The 25719-nt window shown below is 38.8% G+C and overlaps 1 protein-coding gene and 1 pseudogene across 1 annotated transcript in view; one reads left to right on the forward strand and one right to left on the reverse strand.

Moving 5' to 3' along the window:
• The window catches only part of UBE3D (ubiquitin protein ligase E3D), a 317705-nt gene that overhangs the window by 189577 nt on the left and 102409 nt on the right, over positions 1-25719 (forward strand). The gene's annotated exons all lie outside the window — the stretch shown is intronic.
• On the reverse strand, positions 5495-11353 carry LOC132376383 (ferritin light chain-like; annotated as a pseudogene).

Below are 25719 nucleotides of genomic sequence, written 5' to 3' on the forward strand. Positions count from 1 at the left end.
ATCCCACATTCCGCGGAGCAACTAAGCCCGTGCGCCACAACTACTGAGCCTGCGCTCTGGAGCCCACGAGCCACAACTACTGAGCCCACGTGCCTAGAGCCTGTGCTCTGCAACAAGAGAAGTCACCGCAATGAGAAGCCCGTGCACCACAAGGAAGAGCAGCCCCTGCTTGCCGCAACTAGAGAAAAGCCTGCGCGCAGCAACAAAGACCCAACGCAGCCAAAAATAAAAGAAAAGAAAAAAAAGAAAAAGTACATCTGGAATAGCAACATTTGTTGGCATCATCAGCTAGCTCAAGTTATGAAAATTCACTATTGCTTTCTCAGAATCAATGATATTTTGCATTAACTAAACTAGAGAATTAAACTGGGCACATTAGAATTACCACCCTGCATTTTCTAGCCTTCAATGGTAGCAATAATCTCTATGCTCCTAGGGGTGTAGTATTGCTCTTGATTTACTATTCTGTACAAAAAGAGAGATACATAGGCTCCAGGTGGACCTATTTTCTATAGTTCTTACTCTATGAGTTGGAAATCTACTGTGATTATTTTTTCAGCTACTGAAATGTATTCAAACATTATGTTCAGGACCTGGGGAAATAACCATGTAATGAGTTGTGGGTCACACATACCCAATTGTGAGGGAGTCTTGGGTAAAAATTCTTTTCATAACTTATAGTTCTTGGAGTATAACATATTGAATATTTATATCTGTGTGTATTGTGGAGGGGGTCTTCTCATTGGGGAAAAAGCCTAGATACTTAATGAGACATAATTTTCGGTATTTTGGGGCTTGAAGGAATTCAGGGTAATCTGAAAAGATCTAGGGTTAAGAAAAAGAAAAAAGAAAAAAAAAGAGAAAATCTGTGAGGAGTCAGCAAACAACAAACACACAAGGGAAAGCAGGGATTTCTCCAAAGTCAGGAACCAAATTGTCACTGCTTCCAAGAAACTGTGCCTTGGCCTGGTGACAAGGTAGGGGTGGGAAGTTGCTAAATCTGAGTGTCCAGAATAAGCCTAGGAAACTTGAAGGTGGCCTGAGTGGTCACAGGTTGGTAGCCTATCCTAGCTCAAGGCTGAGGGAAACCAAATTCTTGCTAAATATCTTCATTGTAGGCTTTTAGGTTTCCACTCATTAAGATCAACCAAATATAAGCCTACCATCAAAGATTACTAAACATGCAAAGGAACTAAACTACATGAGTGAGAGTTAGCCTAGGTAGCCTATGACATATTAGACCCTCAAGACTCTGAACATGGGAATCATAAAATAGACTTCCATAAGATGTAGAACATCAAATGATATTTTATAAAATTAAGAAAAAACAGAAGATGGAATAACCAAAATATCCAAACTACAAGGCACTTTTTAAAATGTCTGGGTATATATAAAACAGTATGAAATACAATTTTTAGAAATGAAAAATGTAGTCGTTGAAAAATGAACAGATTGGTTAAAGAGCAAATTAGATATAAGATAAGAGAAATAAGTTAACTGAGAGACAGACCTGAAGAAATTAACTGGGATACAACACAGAGAAATAAGGAGGTATAAAATAGGAAAGAAATGTTAAGAGATGCGGAGGATAGAAAGAGGAGGTCTAACATCATGTTACTTGAAGTATAATACGTGGAACGGTAGCAAGAGCCCCCGCTTAGGAGATTGTTCGAAATTCAGACTCAGCCTCACTGATGACCTCTTGAACCCGAATCTGCATTGGTCAATAAACTCCCCACGTGGTTCGTATGTACCCAAAGGTTTGAGAAACTGGGTGAACAAATTTATAATTTGAATCCCAGAGAGAGAATATAAAGAGAATGGGGAAGAAGCGATATTCAAAGAGATAACGAATTGATGGATGACATGAATTCACTTATTCTTACCAAGAAGAATAAATCAGAAGAAATTTACACCTAGAAAGATTATAATCAAAGTAGAACACCAAAACCCAAAAATAAATCCTAGAGAGAAAAGACAATTAGACATTTGACATCTACAGTGATTTCAATAGCAACAATAGAAGCAGAAGAAAGTGGAATAATACCTTCAAAGTGCTGGGGGGGGAAAAAAAAAACCTTTCTGTATCCACCAAAACTACCTTTTAAGAAGAAAGGCAAAAGAAAGACATTTCATAACCAAAAATGGAGAGAATTTATCAACAGATCTACACATGAGAACTTGTGAAGGAAGCATTTAAGGAAGAAGAAAGATTATTCTAAAAGGCATGCAAGGAGTGGCGAACAAAGAAACTGATAAACCTGTAAATAAGTCTAAACAAACATGATCTGTATAAAATCGTATCTAATTTGTGAGAATTAAACAAAGGGCAGAATTAAAATACTTGACAACTAATATTATGTAAATTGGGAGGGGTGGTTAAAATTAAAGTGTTTTTAGATCTTTGTATCATCTGGGTTAAGGTCAATGTGTTAACCATGGATGGCACTGTGCTAGGTACTCACCATAAAATTTCAAGGAAAACCCCTAGAAGAATAGAAATCAACAGTATAAATTTTCAGAAGAAAGTACAGTTATCAGAAAGAGTGCATAACTTCCAGTTTGATTTTAAAATAAAATTGTTTACATTAGTTTTAAATGTAACTAGTATGGAATCAAAGTACAATAGCATTTGAGATATACCATCACCTGTTTAAACAATACAAGAACAAGATTGTCATTAATAAGCAGAAATTTTACATTGCTCTAGTTTTCAATTTAGGCTAGATTTCCATTTCTCTCTTCCTGATATATTTTTTAAAATTTTATTGAAGTACAGTTAATTTGCAATGTTGTGTTAATTTCTTCTGTATGGTAAAGTGACTCAGTTATACATATATATATTATTTTTCATATTCTTTTCCATATGGCTTGTCACAGGATATTGAATATAGTTCCCTGTGCTACACAGTAGGACCTTGTTGTTTATCCATCCCGTATGTAATAGTCTGTCTCTGCTAACCCCAAACTCCCAAGCCTTCCCTCACCCACCCCCCTCCTCGTTGGCAATGACAAGTCTGTTCTCTGTATCTGTGCATTTCCCTCTTCCTTCAAAAGTTATAATAATATATAGTTGGCCCTCTGTATCCGCAGTTTTCTGCATCGTCAGATTCAACCAACTGTGGATCAAAAGTGGTTTTAGTCTGTGGGTGGGAAACCCACGGATATGGAGAGCCAGCTCTTTTCTTTGTACTACCAAGGGACTTGAGCACCTGAGGATTTTGGTATCTGCAGAGGCACCTGGAACCAATCACCTTCAGATACTGAGGGACAACTATACTTCCTGGTGGAAGGTTTTTAACTGATCTATCACAACTCTTTCCATAATTATGGGTATAGATTAATATTAATTTTTATTTCCTATGATATGTCTCTTTAGTTTATTAAAATTTAATTACTATTACACTTATTATTAGTGCACAATTGGTCAAAACAACACATGTATTCCACATTTTGACCAATATAACTAAACATACAAAGTAAAATTTTATTGCAAATGCATCATTTATTGGGACAGTATTGCTTGGTTTCAATGAATTTATGTATCCAAGAGTTGCTAGAAAGACACAAGGTTTAGCAGTAATTATATTCCTATTTTGTGTTTTATAAGATGTAAATCCTGAGAAAACTTTTCACACAAATAAGTAGATGAGAATAGAAGGAGTTTTTTTTTTTTTTTTTTTTTTTTTTTTTTTTTTTTTTTTTTTTTTTTTTTTTTTTTTTTTTTTTATTTATTTATTTATTTATTTATTTTCACACACACACACTGTATTTTATTTTTACAAGAGATAAATCGACTGACACCAAGCATTGTACATGGATGACCACAACAAAAGCAACAATGATTGCAATTACCAAACATGAAACACACTCATACTATGTCATAGTATTGACATTCAGTCCAGTAATCCTCCACTGTAACAGCTCCTTTACTTTGCAGTGAAAATTGATTTGTATATTCTTTGCCTCTGAGTCCTTGTGGAATTTTTTTTTTTTTTTTAAATTCAGACAGAAAGTCACAAAAATTATACTCATCCTCATCAGTTCACTCAGTCCCATGTAATTAATTTTTTTTTTTCATCTTGATCTTTTGTTAGCACTTTTATGAGTTCATCAGTTTTTCATTAGAGTTCTGAAAATGCTTATTCATTCAGTTCAGCAGTACAGTCCGTTACCAGAAACCTGTACTTGTCAGAGTCTTTTCCATGTATTTCTTGAAGCTGAAACCCTTTTATAGGAACATATTTGCAAAATCATCAGAGTACACCCAGAACTGTCTGTAAATGACAAAAGACTTAAAAGTGACCACGGTTAAAGATTTGATGACAGTTCATAATAATGCAGTAGAAGGAGTTTTATTATAGAAAGTCACCCACAGTGAAATTCCTTTAACACAACTGAATGATGATTTCTGAAGAAGGGAAGCTGATGTAATCCCTTTTTTAAAAAAAAATGGCAGTAAAATATACATAACATAAAATTTAACCTTTTAATTACTTTTAAATGTATGCATTGGCATTAAGGACATTCATATTGTTGCACAACCATTACCGCCAACCATCTCCAGAACTTCATCTTCCAAAACTGAAACTCTGAACTCATTAAACACCAACTCCCCATTCCTCTCTTCCCAGCCCCTGGACAACACCATTCTACTTTCTGTCTCTGTGAATTTGACTACTCTAGATATCGTATATAAGTGGAATCATACAATATTCGTCCTCTTGTGACTGGCTTATTTCACTTAGCATGATGTCTTTGAGCATAATATCATCCGTGTTGTAGCATATCAGAATTTATTTCCTTTTTAAAGCTGAATGATATTGTACTGTATGTATACAGCACATTTTGTTTATCCATTCATCTGTTGATGGACACTTGTGTTGTTTCCACTTTTGATTGTTGCAGAAAAATTGAATCCCTCTTTAATAAGATAAGTAATGGACAGTTATAATATCCAGTTACAACCTTCTGCTTCTTATTTGGTACACATCCAAATGAGTTTTCCTTTAGTCTCTAGTGGGCAGATTACAAAGTAACAAGCAAGCACAATTCCTCTGACCAAAGAAGCCAGTTATAAAAATTTTCCTGCTTCCGTTTCCTTCCCTTGTTGAATGTTTGTAAATTATCTGTGGAGAATAAAATTAAATGGTCATGCTTTTGAGGTGCCAGACTATAGGAACACCAGTGACAGTTCCAAGTCCAAGACTTTCCAGATGAAGGAAGGATTTCACATGGCTGAGAAACCTCCTGGCCAGCAAATGCTTGCTTTTCCATGTGTCTCCAATGTATTCCAAGCATAATGCATTACTTACTATACCCCACTCTTTTTTTTTTTTTTTGCTGTAGAAAGTCTTATGGTTTCCATTTGGTCCAAGGCTTAGGAGAGCGCTCCAGGGTGGTTAAAAAGCTGCCTAGTGGCTGCAGGGAGGGGCTTCAGGCAGAAACCCTGACACCAGAGGGGCTCCTCAAAGGCCGCTGGTTTCAGAGGCTCCTAGTCATGCTTGAGGGTGAGCCTTTCGAAGAGAGACCCACCCAGCCCAGCCTGGGGACCAGCCAGCCTGCGGAGGTTGGTCAGGTGGTCGCCCATCTTCTTGATGAGTTTCACCTGCTCATCTAGGACAAGGCTCTCCAGGAAGTCACAGAGGCGGGGGTCTGCGCGGGTAGAACCCAGGGCACGCAGGTCCACAAGGGCCTGGTTCAGGCTCTCCTCCACGAGCACGGCAGCTTCCGTAGTATCCTGGGTTTTACCCCACTCATCTGGAGATGGCTTCTGCACGTTCTGGAAGAGGGTGCCTGCCACGCTTGTTTTGTGTTTTCAAGAGATGCTTGGCACCCTCGCACATCTCCTTGGCCAATTCACGGAAGAAGTGGCCCATGCCCTCCAGGGCCACACTGTCGCAGTCGAAATAGAAACTCAGAGAGAGGGAGGTGTAGGAGGCCCGCAGATGCGTGTTGGCCAGGGGGTTGACAGCGGCCTCCGCTGCAGTGGGATAATTCTGACGAATCTGGGAGCTCGTGGTTGATCGGTAGTAAGCAGTTCAGCTCAAAAAGTGGTGTTGGCTGGTCCCGGTGACCAAGGGTAGCTGAGTGGCTGATTCTGAAGGTTGCGACTGGAAAAAAGGTTGGAGGGTGATTGGAGGCTGGAGCACGGGATGTCCCTGTGGGTCTGTTCCACCCAAACACTGTTGAAGCAAGAGACGGGTCCACGGGGCCGCCTAGCACACTGCCTACACCCTACTCTTGAGGAATGCGCTGACCTCCTCTGCTGCAGTGAATGAATCTTATCAGTCCTTGTCTTAGTTTTCTATTGCTGCATAACAAATGACTGCAACTTTCAAAGCTTAAAGCAGCACACACTGGTGAGCACACAGTACTATGGACCAGAAGTCTAGGTGGGTTCAACTACATCCTATGTATGAGATCTCACAAGGCTGAAGTCAGGGTGTCGGCAGGGCTGGGCTGGGCTCTTAATCTGGAGGCTCTGGGAGATAATCTGCTTCCAAACTCATTCCTATTGTTGGCAGAATCTGGTTCCTTGAGGCTGTAGATCAGAGGTTCCCTGTTTCCTTGCTGGCTGTCAGCAAGGGGTTGCTCTCTGCTCCTAAATGCTGCTTGCATTCCTTCTCATGAGGCCATTTCCATCTTTAATCCAGCAATGGCACACTGAGTTCTTCCCATGTTTTAAATTTCTCTGACTTCCTCTTGTGCTTTTGGTTGGAGAAAGCGCCGTGATTTTAAGGGCTTGTGATGAGTTCAGGCCTGCCTAGATTATCTTCCTTTCTTAAGATTATGCCAAAGAACATAACATAATCACAGGAATGAAACATCATCATATTAATAGGTTCTGGAGATTAGAGCAGAAAGGTTCTGCCTACCATAGTCTGCCTTCTTACCTCCTCGCCAAATTCACACTCTTCCCGAGTGTAAAATACATCCATCTATGAAAGCCCATCTATAAAAAACCCACAGCAAACATTACACTAAATGGTGCAAGTCTGGAGACTTCCTCCCTAAAATCAGGAACAAAATAGGCATGTCTGTGCTTACCACTTCTATTCAACATTGTACTGGGGGTCTAGAGAGGACACTTAGGCAAGAAAAAGAAATAAAAGGTATTCCTTGGAAAGGAAGAAGTAAAGCTATCTTTATTTGAAGAGAACATGATTTTTTGTATGTAGACCTTTTTCCTAAAGAATCCTAAAACTGTTAGAAATAATAAATGAGTTCAGGAAGGTTTCAGGATACAAGATCAATATAGAAAATTTAATTGTATTTCTGTACTCTAGCAATGAAACAATCAAAAATGAAATTAAGAAAATTCCATTTACAATAGCATCAAAAAGAATAAAACACTTAGGAATAAATTTAACATAAGAAGTGTAAAACTTGTACTCTGAAAATTGTAACACATTGTTGGAGGAAATTAAAGAAACCTAACAAATGGAAAGACATTCCATGTTCATGAATTGGAAAATGCAACGTTAAGATGGCAATACTCTTAAAACTGGCCTGCAGATTCAGTGCAATCTCTGTCAAAATCCTAGCCAGTTTTTTTTTTTTTTTTTTGCAGAAATTGACAAGCTGGGAATTCCCTGGTGATCCAGTGGTTAGGACTCTGTGCTCTCACTGCCGAGGGCCCAGGTTCAATCCCTGGCCAGGGAACTAAGATCCCTCAAGCCTCCCAGCATGGCGAAAAAAAAAGAAAAAAGAAAAAAGAAATTGACAAGCTGATCCTAAAATTCATATGGAAAGGCAAAGGACCCAGAATAGCCAAAGTAATCTTGAAAAAGAAGAACAAAATTGGAGAACTCACTCATACTTCCTCATTCCAAAACTTACCACACAGCTGCAGTAATCAAGACTGTGTGGTACTGGCATAAAGACAGACAAACAGGTCAATGGAATACAGTTGAAAGTCCAGAGATAAACCTTTACCTTTATTGTCAACAGATTTTCAACAAAGGTACCAAGACCACTCAAAATGGGGAAAGAATACTATTTTCAACAAATGGTGCTGGGACAGCTGGCTATCTACATGCAAAAGAATGAAGCTAGAGTGTTAACTTCTTCCACAAAAATTAACTCAAAACAGATCAAAGACCCAAATGTAAGAGGTAAAGCTATAAAACTCTAAGAAGAAAACATAGGAGTAAGTCTTCATGACCTTAGGTAGTCAGTGGTTTCTTAGATATGACACCAAAAGCATAAGCAACAAAAGAAAAATCAGATACATTGGAGTGCATCAAAATGAAAACCCTTTGTGTTTCAAAAGACAGCATCAAGAACTTGAAAACACAGCCCAGAGAATGGGAGAAAATATTTGTGAAACATTTATCTGATAAGAGACTTGTATCCAGAATATGTAATGAACTCCTACAACTCAACAATAAAAAGTCAAATAACCCAGTTTCAAAAAATTGAATAGACATTTCTCTAAAGACTACATACAAGGAATATATACAAGTGGTCAATAAAGCACATGAAATTAGGCATTAGGGGAATATTAATCAAAACTATGAGATAACACTCCATACCTATAGAATGGCTGTAATTAAAAAGATGGGTAATAAGTGTTGATGAGGATGTGAGAGTAGGCAAGTGTATAGAGATAGAAAGCAGATTAGGGGTTGTCTGTGGCTGTACTGGGGGAAAATAGGAGTGAGTGCTAATGGTTATGGGGTTTGGGGGGGGCTGATGAAAACATTTTGTAATTAGATAATGGTGATAGTTGCATAAGTCTGTGAATATACTAAAAACCATTGAGTAATACACTTTAACAGTGTGAGCTTTAAGAAATGTGAATTATATCTCAACAAAGTTGTTATTAAGTTAAAAAGAAAATTTAACCTGGTATAGAAGTATGAGTGATTGGGGTGGATGAGGGAAGTAGAATAACAGGTTAATAGACTATTGATTTCAGTGTTAGTGATGGCAATGGGGAAAAAAATGCAAGAACCATAACCAAAGGGAGACTTAAAGGCTGTAGCAATTCCCACGGCAAAAGGAGTGAGAAAGGAAAGAATCAGTAGGCTTTGTTCCCGTGTAACTCAGAGAATGGCTAGGCCACGCAGAAGCGAGTGACAAGGGGTGCGGGCAAAATGATGTTGGGTTTGGAGATCTGAGTGGAATGTGAAAGAGTTAAAGGGAGACGGTCAAAAGCCACTGAATGCCTTTACTTAAATTAACAGCTAACATTTATATAGAACTTGCTACGTGCCAGATACCATTCTAAGCACTTAACACGCATTAATTTAATGGAACCCTTGCAGCAGCTAGAGATAGGGACTACAAATATCTCGATTTTACAGATGAAGAAACTGAGGCACTGAAAAGTTAAATAATTGCTCAGGGTAGAATATGAATGTATGTTCTGAACTTCTGTGCCTCTGTATAGCCTTTCTAGAGTTGAACAAACAGATAGTAGACATTTTATAAGTAATATTCATCTCAATTCACAATTATTCTTCACTGACTGATTGTTTACAAACAGCAAACAAATCATCATAGAGTAATTTAGTCTTAATTTATGTAACTTGGCTTTGGAATCTATCTGGAAATAAAACCAGCCACGTTGATGGCAAATAAACTTGCTGTCACTGGAGTCTGGCACTTCAGGCAGATGTGAAGGGCAAGTTTAGAGGGATTCCTTTATCAACCAAGGGTAAGACTGATGTCTACTCATATCCCCTCTGACACGCTGCCATCCTCTGTGAAAGAAATTCTGCTCTGTTGGTCTCCCTCTGGCTTCTGTAACATATGTAGAGGATTGTCTTTCTGAAGAGCTTGAGATTTTACTTCTACTAGGCGTTATTAGTTTTGCAGCTATCTTTCTGGCATGATTCCTAAAATTTAATTTGCAGAAATAATTGTTTCTCTAAAAATAATGGCTCACGGTATTCCCCTGATGTTTAAAATGGCTTACCTCTATCACTCATTAGGAGATAATTATACTTCGTTTATTTCATTTTTCAGAAGGAAGTTACACTGTCTGGGGTATATTGCTATGAATGAGGGGTTTGGGGAAGGGCGGTCACGCACAGCCTGCTGACCTCGCAGGGATGCATAAGAGCATGCCTCGGGCCTGGAACGTTTCCTTACCTGGAGCCCTCACCGCCTGTGCTGAACATACTGCCTTATTTGTGAATCTCTTTTCCTGTTCTGGGTTTGACGTGTACCTCTTTGTTCTGCTTCAAGCGTGTGCCTATGGCACCTGGACAACCCCACTGCTGCGTTTGTTCCTGGTGGGGAGAGAAGGGGGTCCTTTGCCTGTATCACAGAAGGGGTGTGTGCAGACCTGTGTCAGCTGCGGGGCGAGATGCACTGGCCGTGGGGCACCCACACTCGCTATCAAGGCTGATCTGGCTCTGTCTGTTCTCTGTGTGAGTGTTGTTCCATCCAGCGTCTGTGGGAGTCATGTTTTTCTCAGCCACCGATGCAACCTGCAAACCATGCAGTGGGTTGACATTCTGGGACTCGTGCTCCTGGTAGTGGGACCCTCAGCACAGTGGGACTCCTTCCCTGGAGGTGGTAACAGGTGTCACTTGCTTAACAAGGGCCAAAACTGTATCTGAAGAAGCAAGAGACCAAATGTTAAACCTATTAGGCTAATGTCAAGCCTTCAAGAGCTAAAAATCAAAATCCAATAGTATTATTTTTAAAATATAGATAACCAAAAAGAAAGCCATTTGTCATTCCATAACTAAAGCACAGTCACTGATAAAGTTTTAGGGCTTATCTTTGCATTTTTTTTCTTCCTTCTTAAATATACATTTTAAAAAGTATTAGGTTTACAGACGAGTTTCCAGGAGAGTACAATATAGAGTTTTCTATATACCCTGTACCCAGTTTCTCTATTATTAACATCTTGTATTAGTATGGTGTCTTTGTTAAAATTAATAAACCAATATTTATATATTGTTGTTAATTAAGTAATGTACTTTATTCACACTTCCTTAGTTTTGACCCAGTATCCTTTCTCTGTTTCAGGATCCCATCCATGAGACCCCATTACATTTAGTCATCCTGTCTCCTTAGGTCTTGCTTGGCTATGACATTTTCTCACACTTTCCTTGTTTTTGATGACTTTGACGGTTTTGAGGAGTACTGATCAGGCGTTTTATAGAATATCCCTTAACTAGGATTTGTATGATGTTTTCTCATGATTAGACTGGGATTGTGGGTTGTCGAAAGGAAGACCATGGAGGTAAAATGCGTTCTGATCCCATGGTATCAAGGATGCAAGCTATACACATGACTTATCACCGTTGATGTTGACCTTGACCTCCTGGATGAAGGAGTAGTTGTCAGGTTTCTCCACTGTGAAGTGACTCTTTCCTCTCCCTCTCGCCATCTTGTCCTCTTCGGAAGGAAGTCACTATGCATAGCCCAGACTTATGGAGTGGGAAGTTATGCTTCACATCCTTGAGAATGGAGAGTCTATCTGGACTATTTGGGATTCTTCTGCATGAGAGATTTGTTTCCTCTTCATCCATCTATCTGGCTAGCTAGCTTTATTTTTATTTATTTATTTATCATTGTGAACATATGAATACACTTTGAGTATATGAATATACATATGAATATACTTTTTTTGTACTTTGGGTTATAATCCAATACTGCTTTATTTCTTTTCTTGCACAAATTTTTCCAGCTTTCACTACTGGGAGCTCTTTCAGTTGGCTCTGTGTCCTTGCCTTTTGACATTACCCCCTAATTGTAAGTAGTTTTGTTTGTTTGAGTACTTCCTTACCTTCTGGTACTGCAAGATGGTGTAGGGTTATCTTCATGGTCTTGGTCCTAGTCAGCCATTTCTCCAAGGAATCCTAGTCCTTTTATTAGAGAATGGTATTAGGAAGCAAGATCTGGGTGTTAGGTGTGCTCATTGTTACTGGGGTGTCATTGCTTTTAGGCCCCTTCAGCTGACAGAGCAAGGGCATAATGGTTCAGTTCTAGCACACATGTATAGCAGAATTAGAATTGTTAACTGGTATTCATATGGGAACCAACTTTATTAACTAGAATACAGTATTTATGTGCAGTTTCTTTTGCCTTTAGTCTCATGGTTTTCACTCATTTCTAAAGTTACTTACTCAACACCTCTCCCCCTACTCCTTTCACTGTAGTTGTTTCACACATTTGTAATACAATTAAATTCTTTTGTCACATTCTGCATTCCATGCTAGGATCTGCAGGATCTCCTAAGTGATTTTTAAAAAAATTTGCATCAGTTGAGGTTCATTCTTTGTGCTCTGAAGTTCAATGGGTTTTGACAAGGGTAGTATATATCCACCACTATAATTTTATATAGAATAGTTTCACTGCCCTAATAATCCTCTCTATTTCATCTATCAACCCTCTTACCCACCCCCACCCCCCCAAATCTCTGCCAACAGCTGCTCTTTTCAGAATTGTTTTGTCTTTTTCAGAATGTTATAATTGAAATCATATAGTATGTAGCCTTTTCAGACTGACTTTTTCACTTAACAAAATGCATTTAAGATACACTTATGTAAATTTTATTATGGCTTGATAGCTCATTTCGTTTCCTCACTGAAGAATATTTCACATTTTTGTCACTGGATAATGCAGGGCTCCAAAATTCATATGTTGAAATCCTACCCCCCAATGTGACAGTATTAGGAAGGGGGGGGGGTCCTTTGGGAGGTGATTAGGTTATGAGGTGATTAGGGTAATCTCATGAATGAGATTAGTGCCCTTTTTTTTTTTAACTTTTTATTTTATATTGGAGTACAGTTGATTAACAATGTTGTGTTAGTTTCAGGTGTACAACAAAGTGATTCAGTTATACATATACATATATCTATTCTTTTTCAAATTCTTTTCCCAGTTAGGTTATTATAGAGTATTGAGCAGAGTTCCCTGTGCTATACAGTAGGTCCTTGTTGGTTATCTATTTTAAATATAGCAGTGTGTACATGTCAATCCCAAACTCCCTAACTATCCCTCCCTCCCACACTTCCCCTCTGGTAGCCATAAGTTCGTTCTCTAAGTCTGTGAGTCTGTTTCTGTTTTGTAAATAAGTTCATTTGTATCAATTTTTTTTAGATTCCGCATATAAGCAATATCACACAATGTTTGTCTTTCTCTGTGGGACTTACTTCACTCAGTATGACAATCTCTAGGTCCATCCATGTTGCTGCAAATGGCATTATTTCATTCTTTTTAATGGCTGAGTAATATTCCATTGTATGTGCATCTTCTTTATCCATTCTTCTCTTGAAGGACATTTAAGTTGCTTCCATTTCTTGGCTATTGTAAACAGCTCTGCAGTGAACACTGGGGTGCATGTATCCTTTCAGACCATGTTTTTCTCTGGGTATATGCACAGGAGTGGGATTGCAGGATGATATGGTAGCTCTATTTTTAGTTTGTATAACTGGCTGCACCAGTTTGCAGGTGATTAGGTGATTAGGTTAATCTCATGAATGAGATTAGTGCCCTTATAAAAGAGACTCCACAGAGTTCCTTCATCTCTTACATCATGTGAGGACACAATGAGAAGGTGACTGTCCATGAACCAAAAAAGTGGGCTCTTACTGAACACCAAATCTGCTGATGCCTTGACATTGGACTTGCCAGCCATTTCCCTGGTGAGAAATAAATGTTGTTGTTTAAACCATCCAGTCTATGATATTTTTGTTATAGCAGCCTGAATGCACTAAGATAATGCTTAATAATTTCAAAATCTCCCTGACTGCCTTCTCCTAATATCATGTACCTGCTGTTCCCCTCCCCCAATGGCTATTGTTCTTGGCCTTGGCTCAAAAAAGAAGCAACTCTTATCTTGTGTGTTCTCCACTCATGTCCCAGTATTTCTCTGTGCTTCCTCTCCCCTTCTCCAATGTGTCTGGCAATTTAGGCTGGAGGAGGACTTTGGGGCCTGAAGAAAAGCAGAGATGGCTAACCTCACTTCCACAGGGAGAGGCAGTATCAGTGCCTAAGGGAAGGGTATGTCATCGTTTCCCCATAACTAGAAATGGCAGGGGGGAGGGGTTTGTTGGGTTTTTTTTAACCTATAGAAGTTTTTTACCTATTGAGGTCCTCTTCATCGCATAGGAATGGCAGTTATTAAGCCATTTCCCAGTGCCTAGAACATTATTCTTTGGGCTCACTAAATGCTACTCCAGTGTTAGAGAAGTAATAACTTCCAAATGGATTTGCCTGAATATGAGGAAATCGTTTTGAATGTGAAAGAAATTGAATCTAAATGTATAGCTGTTGAGGGACTTCCCTGGTGGCACAGTGATTAGGAATCCGCCTGCCAATGCAGGGGACACGTGTTCGAGCCCTGGTCCAGGAAGATCCCACATGCCGAGGAGCAACGAAGCCCATGCACCGCAACTACTGAGCCTGCGCTCTAGAGTCCGTGTGCCACAACTACTGAAGCCCGCATGCCTAGAGCCCGTGCTCCGCAACAAGAGAAGCCACTGCAATGAGAAGCCCACACAGTGCAACGAAGAGTAGCCCCCGCTCACCACAACTAGAGAAAGCCCATGTGCAACGGCGAAGACCCCGTGCAGCCAAAAAGATAAATAAAATTAAAAAAAAAAACACAACACAAATGTAGAGTTAAAATAAATAAATAAATAAATGTATAGTTGTTGCTAATAAGGTTGCTATGTGAGGAAAATTACATCAAAGATTTATGTTTTGTGAAGCTCTTTGTCTTAAAAAAGAGTATAGCACTAAATATAGTTTGAATATGTATAAAAATAGATAAAATAATTATGGATAATTTTAAAATATTATAAATAAAATTATATATGTTTAAAACAATAAATAATTATTATTAAATGTGCAAATAAAATATAATTAAAATCATTAACAAACCCCTGTTATATTTAGTCACAATAATATTTTGAAAAAAAATTTTAGGAACAACATATTATAGCCAAAATATTAAGATATCATCTAGTAATGATTTGCAAAGTTTTTTTTAAAGTCAATCAATTATATTTAAATTATTTTTCAAGAGTTTGGTCTAAGTGTTGTAAATTCATTATTGCTTCCAGTTAGAATTTTCAGCTGCAAGGCTGGTGGTCTTTTCAGTAACAGAAACCTTGAGAGATTCTGACCATTGCCTCAGATAAGGGGAGGAAGCGCCTAAACAAAGACAGTAACTTCACATGTGAATGCGAACTTGGGATCTGGGATGAAAAGTTCAGCCTCAGGTGGTCAGGAGAGAAAATCTTCAGGTTTCAAGAGGGTAGAAAAAAATTAGTGTTGTGTGGGAAAAGGTGATTTCTTAAGGTGGACTCCCTGTGCAAACAGGAGAAAGGGAGTAGCAAAATTGAAATGCGAATGTGCTAAAGCTTATGGGGGCCAATCGGCTTCACTGATATTGTCTTTTGACCTGAAAGTTAAAAGTATTCTGTGTGGGGACTTTCCTGGTGGTCCAGTGGTTAAGACTTTGTCTTCCAATGCAGGTGGTGTGGGTTCGATCTCTGGCCGGGGAGAGATCCCACATGCCTCGTGGCCAAAAAAACAAAACAGAAGCAATGTTGTAACAAGTTCAATAAAGACTTAAAAAATGGTCCACATCAAAAAAAAATCTTAAAAAAAAAGGGTACTTCTGTGTGGGTGTGAATACCCCAGGGGGAAAAAAAACCAGTAAACTTGTGGTTGTGTGGTGTGATGTTCAGCATGCCCAGAGAGCATTCTACAAAGTGACTCAGACTCTTGACTCTATTGGCCAAAGAGGTAGTCAGCCTATCCTGGCATCTCCATATAACAATTTTGTTAAGAATAACTAAACCCATACACAGAAATGAAAATCACATACATATAAAGAGTCATAAATGGTCTGGAACTGAGACTGGACTGAATGTAATGTGTGAAATATGTAATTCCCTCAAGTAATTGTTTGCACCCAGTGACGTACATAGGGACCAAAGAATCTGGAAAACCACAGTATTAACAACCTGTCTTGAACTGTGACTTGCAGGGAAGTTCAGAGATTTACAGACATGTCTTGTGGATAATGGGTGTGGAAGACAATGGAATTCAGGTTTTGTGAAACAATGTTGCAGATGCTCAGGGTCTGAGGAAGTTGTGATTGCACATCTAACACAGAGGCTGTTACACACACTTGAATCTGTCCCTCCCCAGCCAGTAAGAGTGCTCCTTGGAGGAAACATTTGTGTTCTCACTTCGGAAGAGTCTACTGAACTCTCAAGACACCAGGAGATGATAGAGCTTTAAGGATCTGTACTTCGCATAGCAGAAGCCCATGTAGCATACTGGACAGGAAGCATGACAGTTCTGAACAACCGAAGCCAGCGGAGATGAAGATTGCAATCAGTTGAGGTCACTGGCTCTCAAATGCTAATCACATAGCATATGATTGATTGCCTGGTAACCCCAGGAATGGCTTTGTGATGCATGCTGTAGATGTCTGTATCTCTAATCCTCACGCTCTCCAACTATGCTCTTCCTGTTGGATTAGCATTCTACATACTACGGTGTTGAGGCTGGGGGTTAGGGGTGGTAACAGAGGGTGAGAATCTCTCTTGGTTGGAACCACTTGCAAATTGCAGTGGAAGTTGGAAATGGATCCACCCCTTGTGTAGCCCGATGACACTTCCTATGTGACACCAACAACTCCCTACTTGCAGTGCCGCAGGAATAGTTTAGGAGTATTTCTGTTTTATCATTTCATGCCTGATATCATGTGGGCTACACTTGCTCCAAGTTGTGTCTCTTCCAACTAGTATGTCTTTGGTCACGCAGAGTCTGAATTCCCTGGGGACCTGAGACAGTTTTGAGGATTAGCTCTATCCTGCTGACCATTCTGTGGCACTTATACAGATTTAATCTTTTAGTACATCCAGAGAATTATTAGTTCCCAGGGATGTTATACAGTGCTCCCTATAATTTTGTAAATCACTTGGTTAAACGATGTTAAGCAGGTTCCTTTCCTGCAAGACTTTTCAGGGTCTTAATATGCTAATGTCAGTTGGAACAAGGAGATGATATGGTATTCAGCATTTCACAAATTTATTTGAAAATTTCTCATAGAATACTCATTAACATCCCTCTCTCACATAATTCTTATTTATTTATTTTTTTAATTTTTAATTAATTAATTAATTTATTTATTTATGGCTGTGTTGGGTCTTCGTTTCTGTGCGAGGGCTTTCTCTAGTTGTGGCAAGTGGGGGCCACTCTTTATCGCGGTGCACGGGCCTCTCACTATTGCGGCCTCTCTTGTTGCGGAGCACAGGCTCCAGACGCGCAGGCTCAGTAGTTGTGGCTCACGGGCCCAGCTGCTCCGCGGCATGTGGGATCCTCCCAGACCAGGGCTCGAACCCGTGTCCCCTGCATTGGCAGGCAGACTCTCAAGCACTGCGCCACCAGGGAAGCCCCTCATAATTCTTATTAATAGCTTACAGGACAATCCTGTTTCAAGGAGTACAGTTTGAGAAATATTGTTTTACAGAAATTAAGAAAAACCTTAGCCTGACCTTTTGAATTAAAGAAAATCCTGTCAATCCCTGGCAGAGCTGAGCTATTATTTCTGGGTGAAATTCCAGTGTCATTAACACGATCATATTAGCCAAATAACCTCTCTGAGCCAGTGGGGACAATCTGTTACCTCCTGTTTTAAATTTCCAAATGATTCCCTTGGGAATTAACATCTAGTCCACTGAAAGAAAAAAAAATTCTTCTCCATGGAAGAACTCTAACTGCTTTGTTATATAGTCATGGTTACATATTTTTCCTATTTTTATTAATTTTGTTTAAAAGAATCCCTAAACAAATTGTAAAAGGACATTGTCTAGGTCTTACTGTTGAGTTTTAGAAATGAATTTTATTATAATTTGGTATAGTAAGATAGTCATTTCCCAGGAGGATAATCGTCTGAATCGGATCTTTTTTCTAGTCAAATATAGGAGAAAGTGGCTAAGACCAATGTTCCCCCTTGCTTGTGATGGTGTGATTTACCCACACAGGACCTTTGAATGCCATGTTCTCAGATGGGGGTTAGAAACATGAACTTTCTGGTGCTTTAAAGTTCACTAGGACTGAGACATAGCTGGGGTCATGGGTCTCTAAGTGACAGAAAATCTTATGACCTCCAGGTATTTGTGATTGGGGGACGATTGTTTCCAAAAGTGTGGATAACGTAACTTGTGATGTAAAGAAGGGCAAAAAATGAGCATGTGTTCTTTGACTGGCAGGTTAAGAGAAAAGCCCTGCTTGAATGTATACTTTTCAGGTGATGTTTGTGACCCCAAACTATGGGTATTAAAACCTTGTTACCTTTAGCTCTCCAACAAATAATGACTTCATAGACCAAAGCAATACAGCACAAGTTTTTACAGAATCTCTTTTAAAATGCCAGACTAAATATATGGTATTCAGTCTGAACTTTCCAATGTACTTATTAGAACAATAAACTTTGTGCTTTTTATGAAATGATTCTAGGTAATTGGATAGTGTATTAGTTAGTATGGGCTAGGTTTGCTGTGTTAACAAACAACTCCGAAATCTAAATGGCCTACAACCCAAAGATTTATTTTTAATCCACACTACATTAACAGTATGTACAGGTCCATCATGAGTAAGCTACAACTCTACTCCCCATCATCTTTGGGATCAGGCTGATGCAGTAGCCTCTATCTGGAATACTGCCAGTTTTGTAACAGAGGGAAAAGAGACAGCAAATCACGTACTGGCTCTTAAAGCTTTTGTCCAGAAGTGACGTGTCACTTTGACATTCTTTAACACCCAAGAACAAATCATGAGACCAAGGCTGCCATCAATGGGGTAGGAAAGTATAGTCCTTCCCCGGAGAGGAGCAGTGAATACTTTTGAACAAGAATGCCGTCCACCCCGGCGCTCCTGAGGCTGTTTTAGAGGGATGTGGTTTTTAGAGCAGGAGAGACTCAGGAGCTCGTTGTTATCTTGGAAGCCTTCTGAGTGCCAACTCCCAGTCTAGATCCCCAAAAGAAGTGTTTGCAGAGTTGAGAGAAGAACAGAAAGGTTTCTGACACACACAAAGTGCTGCTTTGCTGTTCCAGATCACTGCCAATGACAGGCTGAAAGGAAATGGGTTTAAACGGAAAAATTAAATATAAGGGTGGAAATGTATATAATCTTCTTTTAATGAAATAGTCTATAAAGGCCTCTATAAATAGAAAATTCCTTAAATTTTATTCCCCTCCTTAACTGATTCAGGCACCCGCCTTCATCCTCTGTAAGCTGTGGTTTCAAACTCTTTCAATCTTGTGAGGGTCCTCGATTATGTTAACCGGTCAAAACGGAGTCACTCTGGATAAAATAATGGTTCTGGATGAAATAAAGTCATGTTCACTCAGCCTACCTTTTCCTTCCCTCATGAGCTCAGGAATTCTGGGATGTCCACAAAGTTTGTGAGGCCTCTTCCTATAAGGGATCCTTTGGCTTTTTAGAAAGAGCTGTGTAGATTCTAGGTCTTTATCACTACACACACCCAGGATTTCGTGAGCATAAATATGGGTCGGGGAGTGTCCATGGCAAAAGGTTGGCACCATGCTGACAAGAAGGTGGCACTGACACCTGGATGTTGCTGACCGTTCAGGGCTAGCCTTCAATTCCCCCCCAGGCTACACCTTGTCCTGGTGGTCCAAAAAACCTCTAAAGCAAAGATCATGTTGTAGTGTCTGTCTGGGCCTAACCAGAATACTTCTGAGCCTACCTTGGGGAGTTAGGGCACTCTGTGGCATTGACAGGAGTGGTACGTGTTGGAGAACTGAAGACCTGAACTGCCCAACTCAAGACGATCTAGACTGGGAGTGTATATATATATATATATATATATATATATATATATATATATATATATATATATATATATATAATTTAAAAATATATATTTATTTTTATTTATTTTGAAATAATCACAAACTTACAGAACATTTACAGGTCAATTTCAAAGAATGTTTTTTTTAGAACCATTTGAGAGTAAGCACCCTGTTACTTGAGTTAATTTTTTTTACAAACAAGGACATTTTCCTACATAATCACAATATAACCATGGTATTAGTTTGCTGGGGCTGCCATGACAAAATACCCCAGACTGGCTGGCTTACACAACAGCAGTTTATTTTGCTCCCCGTTCTGGAGGCTGAAAGTCCAAGATCAAGGTGTTGGCAGGCTTGGTTTCTTCTGAGGTCTCTCTCCTAGGCAGGCAGACAGCCTACTCTCTGTGCACGCACATCCCTGGTGTTTCTCCGTGTGTCCAAATCTCCTCTTCTTATAAGGACACCAGTGAGATTGGAATAGATCCCCCCACCCCGGCCCCACCGCCAACAACCTCATTTTAATTTAATCATCTCTTTAAAGGCCCTATTTCCAAATACAGTTACTCTCGGAGGTACTGGGAGTTAGGACTTCAACATACGAACTTGAGAAGGGTCATAATTCAGCCCATAACAACCATCAAAGTCTGGAAATTAACGTGGATAAAGTACTGCTATCTAGTCTTCAGACCCCATTTGCCAAATGTCCCAATAGTGTCCTTTATAGCCAAAGAATCCAGCTCAGAATCATGGGTTGCATTTAGTTACCAGGTCTCTTTAGTCTCATTCCATCTGGACTGCTTTCTCGGATTTTCCTTGATTCTCGTGGCCTTGATACTTTTGAAGTTACAGGTCAGTATTTTTGTAGAATGTCCCTAAGGTGGTGTTGTCTGATATCTCTTCATGATTTGATTCAGATTAGCATCTTAGCAGGAACATCACAGAAGTGATGCTGGCTTCTTCTCATTGCATCCTGTTAGGTGGTACCAATCCTGATTTGTCCCATCACTGATGGTGTTCACTTTCTCTTGATAAAGGTGATGTCTGCCAGGGTTTCCCAGAGGCTTATTCTTTTTCCTTCTGTAATTACCAAATATTTTGTGGGGATGTGCCATGAGACTATGTAAATGCCAGTTCCTCACCAGACTTTCAGTTTATTTGTTTATTTATAACTGTCTTGTCTCGGGTTTTCTTAGTTCAGTTTAGTTCAGTTCTATTACCACTATTATGTATTTTGATGATCTAATTGTCTCCAATTTGGCCAGTGGGGGCGCCTTCAAGATGATTTCTCTGTCCTTTAAAAATATCTCATTCATTCTGTGAGCATTTTCTGGCACAAGATGTTCTAGGCTCATGTTTTGCCTGTTCCAGCCGTGGAATTAAGCATTTTACCAAGGAGCCCTGGTTCCTTTCAGTGAGGAGTTGTATTTAGATATATTTTGACAACAGTATGTCTAAATCCATCTGTTTTAATAGTATCCTATCGTAACAATATAAATACTATTACCTATTCATGCTTGGCTTCTATAGAAATGTGTGATCTGAACAGATGACCACTAATCTTTTCAGTGTGGTTGTTCGTTTTAGTATTTTTTATAAGGGAATATACAGATGTAGTAATGTGTATAAAGGACAGAACACAACCAGATATCTGTATATAAATTAGCATAGATGAGTCCTAGTTCTAAAGTTTACTTCTGGGGAAGAAATGAATCTCATTTATTTCTAACAGGGCAAATTAGATAAGAAATCCAATTAGTTTCCCAAATCCTGCTTTCATTCCTTAAATCAATTCATTAGAGATGTCACATTGTTACTTTTAGAGTCCACGGCTTGGATTTGATAAGAGACCAAATGTATGGCCACTCCTAAAACTAAAATATGAAACGTAATCTATTTAGAATGTGATTTTAAAACACTGGCCTTGGGTGCCTCTTCCCACACGAGGACAATCGCATCTAAGTTAAAAACACTTGACCTGAAGGGGTGCCTCCTTTTGTTTATTTATCACATCTTACTGAGAAAATAGTTCTGATTTTCTTCAATTCTCTTTGTATTTGAGCCAGTTGGAAAAATAACGTGGTTATTTCTATTCTTGGTTATCAAACTGTTCTTTTTCTCTTTCTCTTTCCCTTATTATGCTTCTCACTTCCTTTTGTCCTGTCCTTCTCCTTCCTTGCCTGGCTCCGCTTTGCTGGTTCACATCCTCTCTGGATACAGTCAGAGTCATCAGTGGTGGAAAAATGTGACTGCCAGGAAGCCTACTTTCGTTTTTAAAACTAAATGTGTTGACAGCCTTTAAATTTACACCCTTGTCAGAGATGGCATGGAACATTTAAGCTTTGTTCCTGATTTCTGACGTTTAACTCTGTCGAACAGTATGGAAGATGAAATCCAGACCTTCATATTGGTAAAAGACATATTAATTTCTCTACAATATGTGTCTTTTAAAGTTCTTCTTTCAGAATAAATTATGTGGCCATAAAAATTATATGTTAATATTAAATAGATCATGATTTTCTAAAAAATTTTCTAAATTTTTTCTAAAAATTCTTGTTCCTTAAACTTGCAAATAAATGATGCTTACTCCAAGAAATATCATAAATAATTTGCAAAAGAACATTTTATAAAATATAAGATGTATTAAAATCCGTATTGAATATAATGTATCTTTTCCTGATGATTTAGGTTTATTGTAATCAATAAATAATTTTGTTAAAAAGGAAAGCAAATATTGAGGGCAAATATTGAGGTAGATAAACCTTTTTTATTCCATTAAAAAGATGATAAGCTTCTAAATAAAAAAGTTCTTCTTTCAGGAACTGTGACCATAACCTTCTAGAAATGAAATTTTTTGAGAACTCTAAAAATGTATGTCTGGTCCATGCGAAAAAACAACCTACTTCTGGACAATTGGCCAGATAGAGAAAGCCTAGCAGGTATATTATCTATAAATGTGACCTTCAAATTCTGATATCTGTGAACAGGTCTCTCACACTTTATGATGAATGATGTTATAGGAGCTAATTTAAAAATGAGCAAATTTTAAAATAACTTTCTACTTTTGCAATTTTTTGGCTTCTGTGACTCAGGAATCATATTTCTCTCATATGGTGTTTGATAAATTTCAGTGTGTATACTGTAGTTCATATCCAGCCTTAGCCTGGTTCTTTTAAATTGCCTAGGGACTTGTCTAAAAGAATGTTCCAAATCTACTCTGTGACACATAAACAGTTTAATTTAAAGGTCAATGGAAATTTAAAAATTCAAATACACAATAGAAAGTATAATCAAATAGCAAGTCAGAATTCATTTCCTCTTATTTTTCATCCTCATTTCTTTTGAAATATAAACCAGCTCTTCAGGTTAACAAGCCTTTACAAGCTAATGTATATTTGATGTTAGCAGTTATACAAATATATTATCATGCATTTAGATCCTTTTAAAATTTTTACAAAGAAAACTTTTTTGTCTTCATCTATTTGGGCTGCTATAACAGAATCCCATAGACTGGCTCATAAACAACAGAAATTTACTTCTCACAGTTCTGGAGGCTGGGAAGTCCAAGATCAAGGCATTGGCAGATTTGGTGTCTGGTAAGGGCACGCTTCCTGGTTCATAGGTGGCTATCTTTTCACTGTGTCCTCAGAGAGTAGAAAGGGTGAGGGAATTCTCTGGAGTCTCATTTATTTATGAGGGCACTAACCCCATTCACGAGGGCTTCACTCTCGTAACCTAATCACCTCTCTAAGGCCCATCCTGCAAATACTACCATCACATTGAGGAATGGGTTTTAACATATGCATTATGGGGGGACACAGACATTCAGTCTATAGCACTTTTTATTTAGAAATTATAAATAATTTTGTGCAAACCTCACTATATTTTTATGCCTGAAAAGGGAACTCAGTGACAGTCGCTACAATTGTCTCAGCTTCCCTTTGAAAGGCATCTCACCAAGGTCAAGTATTAAGAAATGAACTTTTTGTTCCTTTGGTCACTATCATGAGAACTTGAAGATATATAAGATTTGTACTGTGCAAAGATTCAAAGCCACAGCTAGATACTACATGTTCTAATGCATTGTCTATCTATGATATGCTGTGAAAATTATATTTCTGATAAAATGCCAATCTAACTACTTTTTAACTAGAATTGCCCCATCACACAAATTGTACTGAGACATCGAATAATACATTTTTACTTCACACTGGAATGTCTTTCACTATTTTTCATGAAGTTTTCTCATTTTCTCCCCAATAGATGTGCTTGTTGAACAAAGTAATTCTTTAGCATTGTGAGACCTGTGCTTCAATTGGTGATTCAAAATAAGATGTACATTATTAAAACATAACCTCTTTTATCTTCAGTACCCATCACAAGATCTTTTCCTTCCTGAAAGACCACAAGTGGTTGAGGATGAAGTGTGCTCTCTTGACACCTCAGAACCCAGAAAATTGCTCTCTCCCTCCCAGTTTGTATTTCTGTCCTCTGCACGAGGTGCTCCCAAAGGCTGGCAGGGCAAGTTTGAAACAGGACTAACACTGTCCGTTTCAAGCAGTGACCGAGGATCCTTGAGCATAAAAGCAGCCTTCAAGAGCCCATTTCATCTTGTAACAAGACTCTGCAGCTCATCCTGCTGAAATCTGGGCTGCCTTCGGAAACTCAGCTCATTACCTAGAGATGTGAAAAGTCTTGATTGACCTGTCCTGCTTCTACAGCTGATAGAACTGTCAGCTCTCCTGTCACTCAGCCATCACCAGTCCTCAGATATAATAAAGGCCTTGAAGGTAATACAGGAAGTGAAGCATCCCAAAGGCATAAGCTGCTCAAAAAGGAGGCTGCTTGTTGAACTAAATACTCTCCTTCAAGTGTCCAAATTTACAGCAAAGGGGAGTGAACATGCTTCAAGGTTGTTTTTTTTTCATCAGTGTAATTTTCTTTTCCACCTCGACGTGATCATATCACTTCAATCTGTGAATGTCCCAAATGTAGCAATGTAAAGTTGAACCTGGAAAGGACAGAAAAGCTAACTCAGCAAAGGCATGATTTGTGTGTGTGTGTTGAAGGGTATGCGTGGATAACAATGGTTAGTTGTAAGGGGTGCTTTGTGTGTCTAAAGGAAAACTAAAACCCAGGTTTCAGTCAATAATTATTCAATTCAATTCTATTTATTAAACCAGTAGTCAACATATACTGAGCTCTGGCTCTTGACTAACATTGTTCTCTCTGCTGAAGTTAGAGACAGAAGATGCTCTGAGAGAGATTGTTTATGCTCACAAGACATCCATATTCTTCTTTACATTTCCCAGACTCCCTCGCTGTTATGTTTGGACCATGTGACTAAGTTCTGGCCAATGAAATCTCTGCAGAGATGATATAAACTACTTCCAGACTTGATCCCTGAGAACATATCACATGACTCTCCAGGTCTGTCTTCTTTGCCATGTGACCTTGGAGGCCACATGTTCCAGATGGCATCACTACAAGGAAGCAGTAACTTGGACTCCTGGGTTTCTGCTTAGAAGAGCTATCCATCCCAGTTGGACTAAAGAAGATATGTATCACATCTTCTTTACCCAGTCATCTGTTGATGGACACTTAGGTTGCTTTCATATCTTGGGTATTGTAAATAATGCTGTATGAACACTGGGGTTGCATTTATCTTTTCGAATTAATGCTGTCATATTCCTCAGATAAATACCCAGAAGTAGAATAGCTTGATCATGAATGGAGATGCCTCAAAAAATTAAGAATGGAACTCTCAGTGGTTTTTAAAGTGTGGTTTTTATATTGGCAGCATCAGCACCATCTGGGAACTTATTAAAAATGCACATCCTTGAGTTCATTTGAGGTCTACTAAATAAGAAGCTCTAAGGATGGGACAAAAAAAAAAAAAAACTGTTTAACCAGT

This window comes from Balaenoptera ricei, chromosome 12, assembly GCF_028023285.1.
Source record: "Balaenoptera ricei isolate mBalRic1 chromosome 12, mBalRic1.hap2, whole genome shotgun sequence".
In the NCBI taxonomy this organism is placed as follows: domain Eukaryota; kingdom Metazoa; phylum Chordata; class Mammalia; order Artiodactyla; family Balaenopteridae; genus Balaenoptera; species Balaenoptera ricei.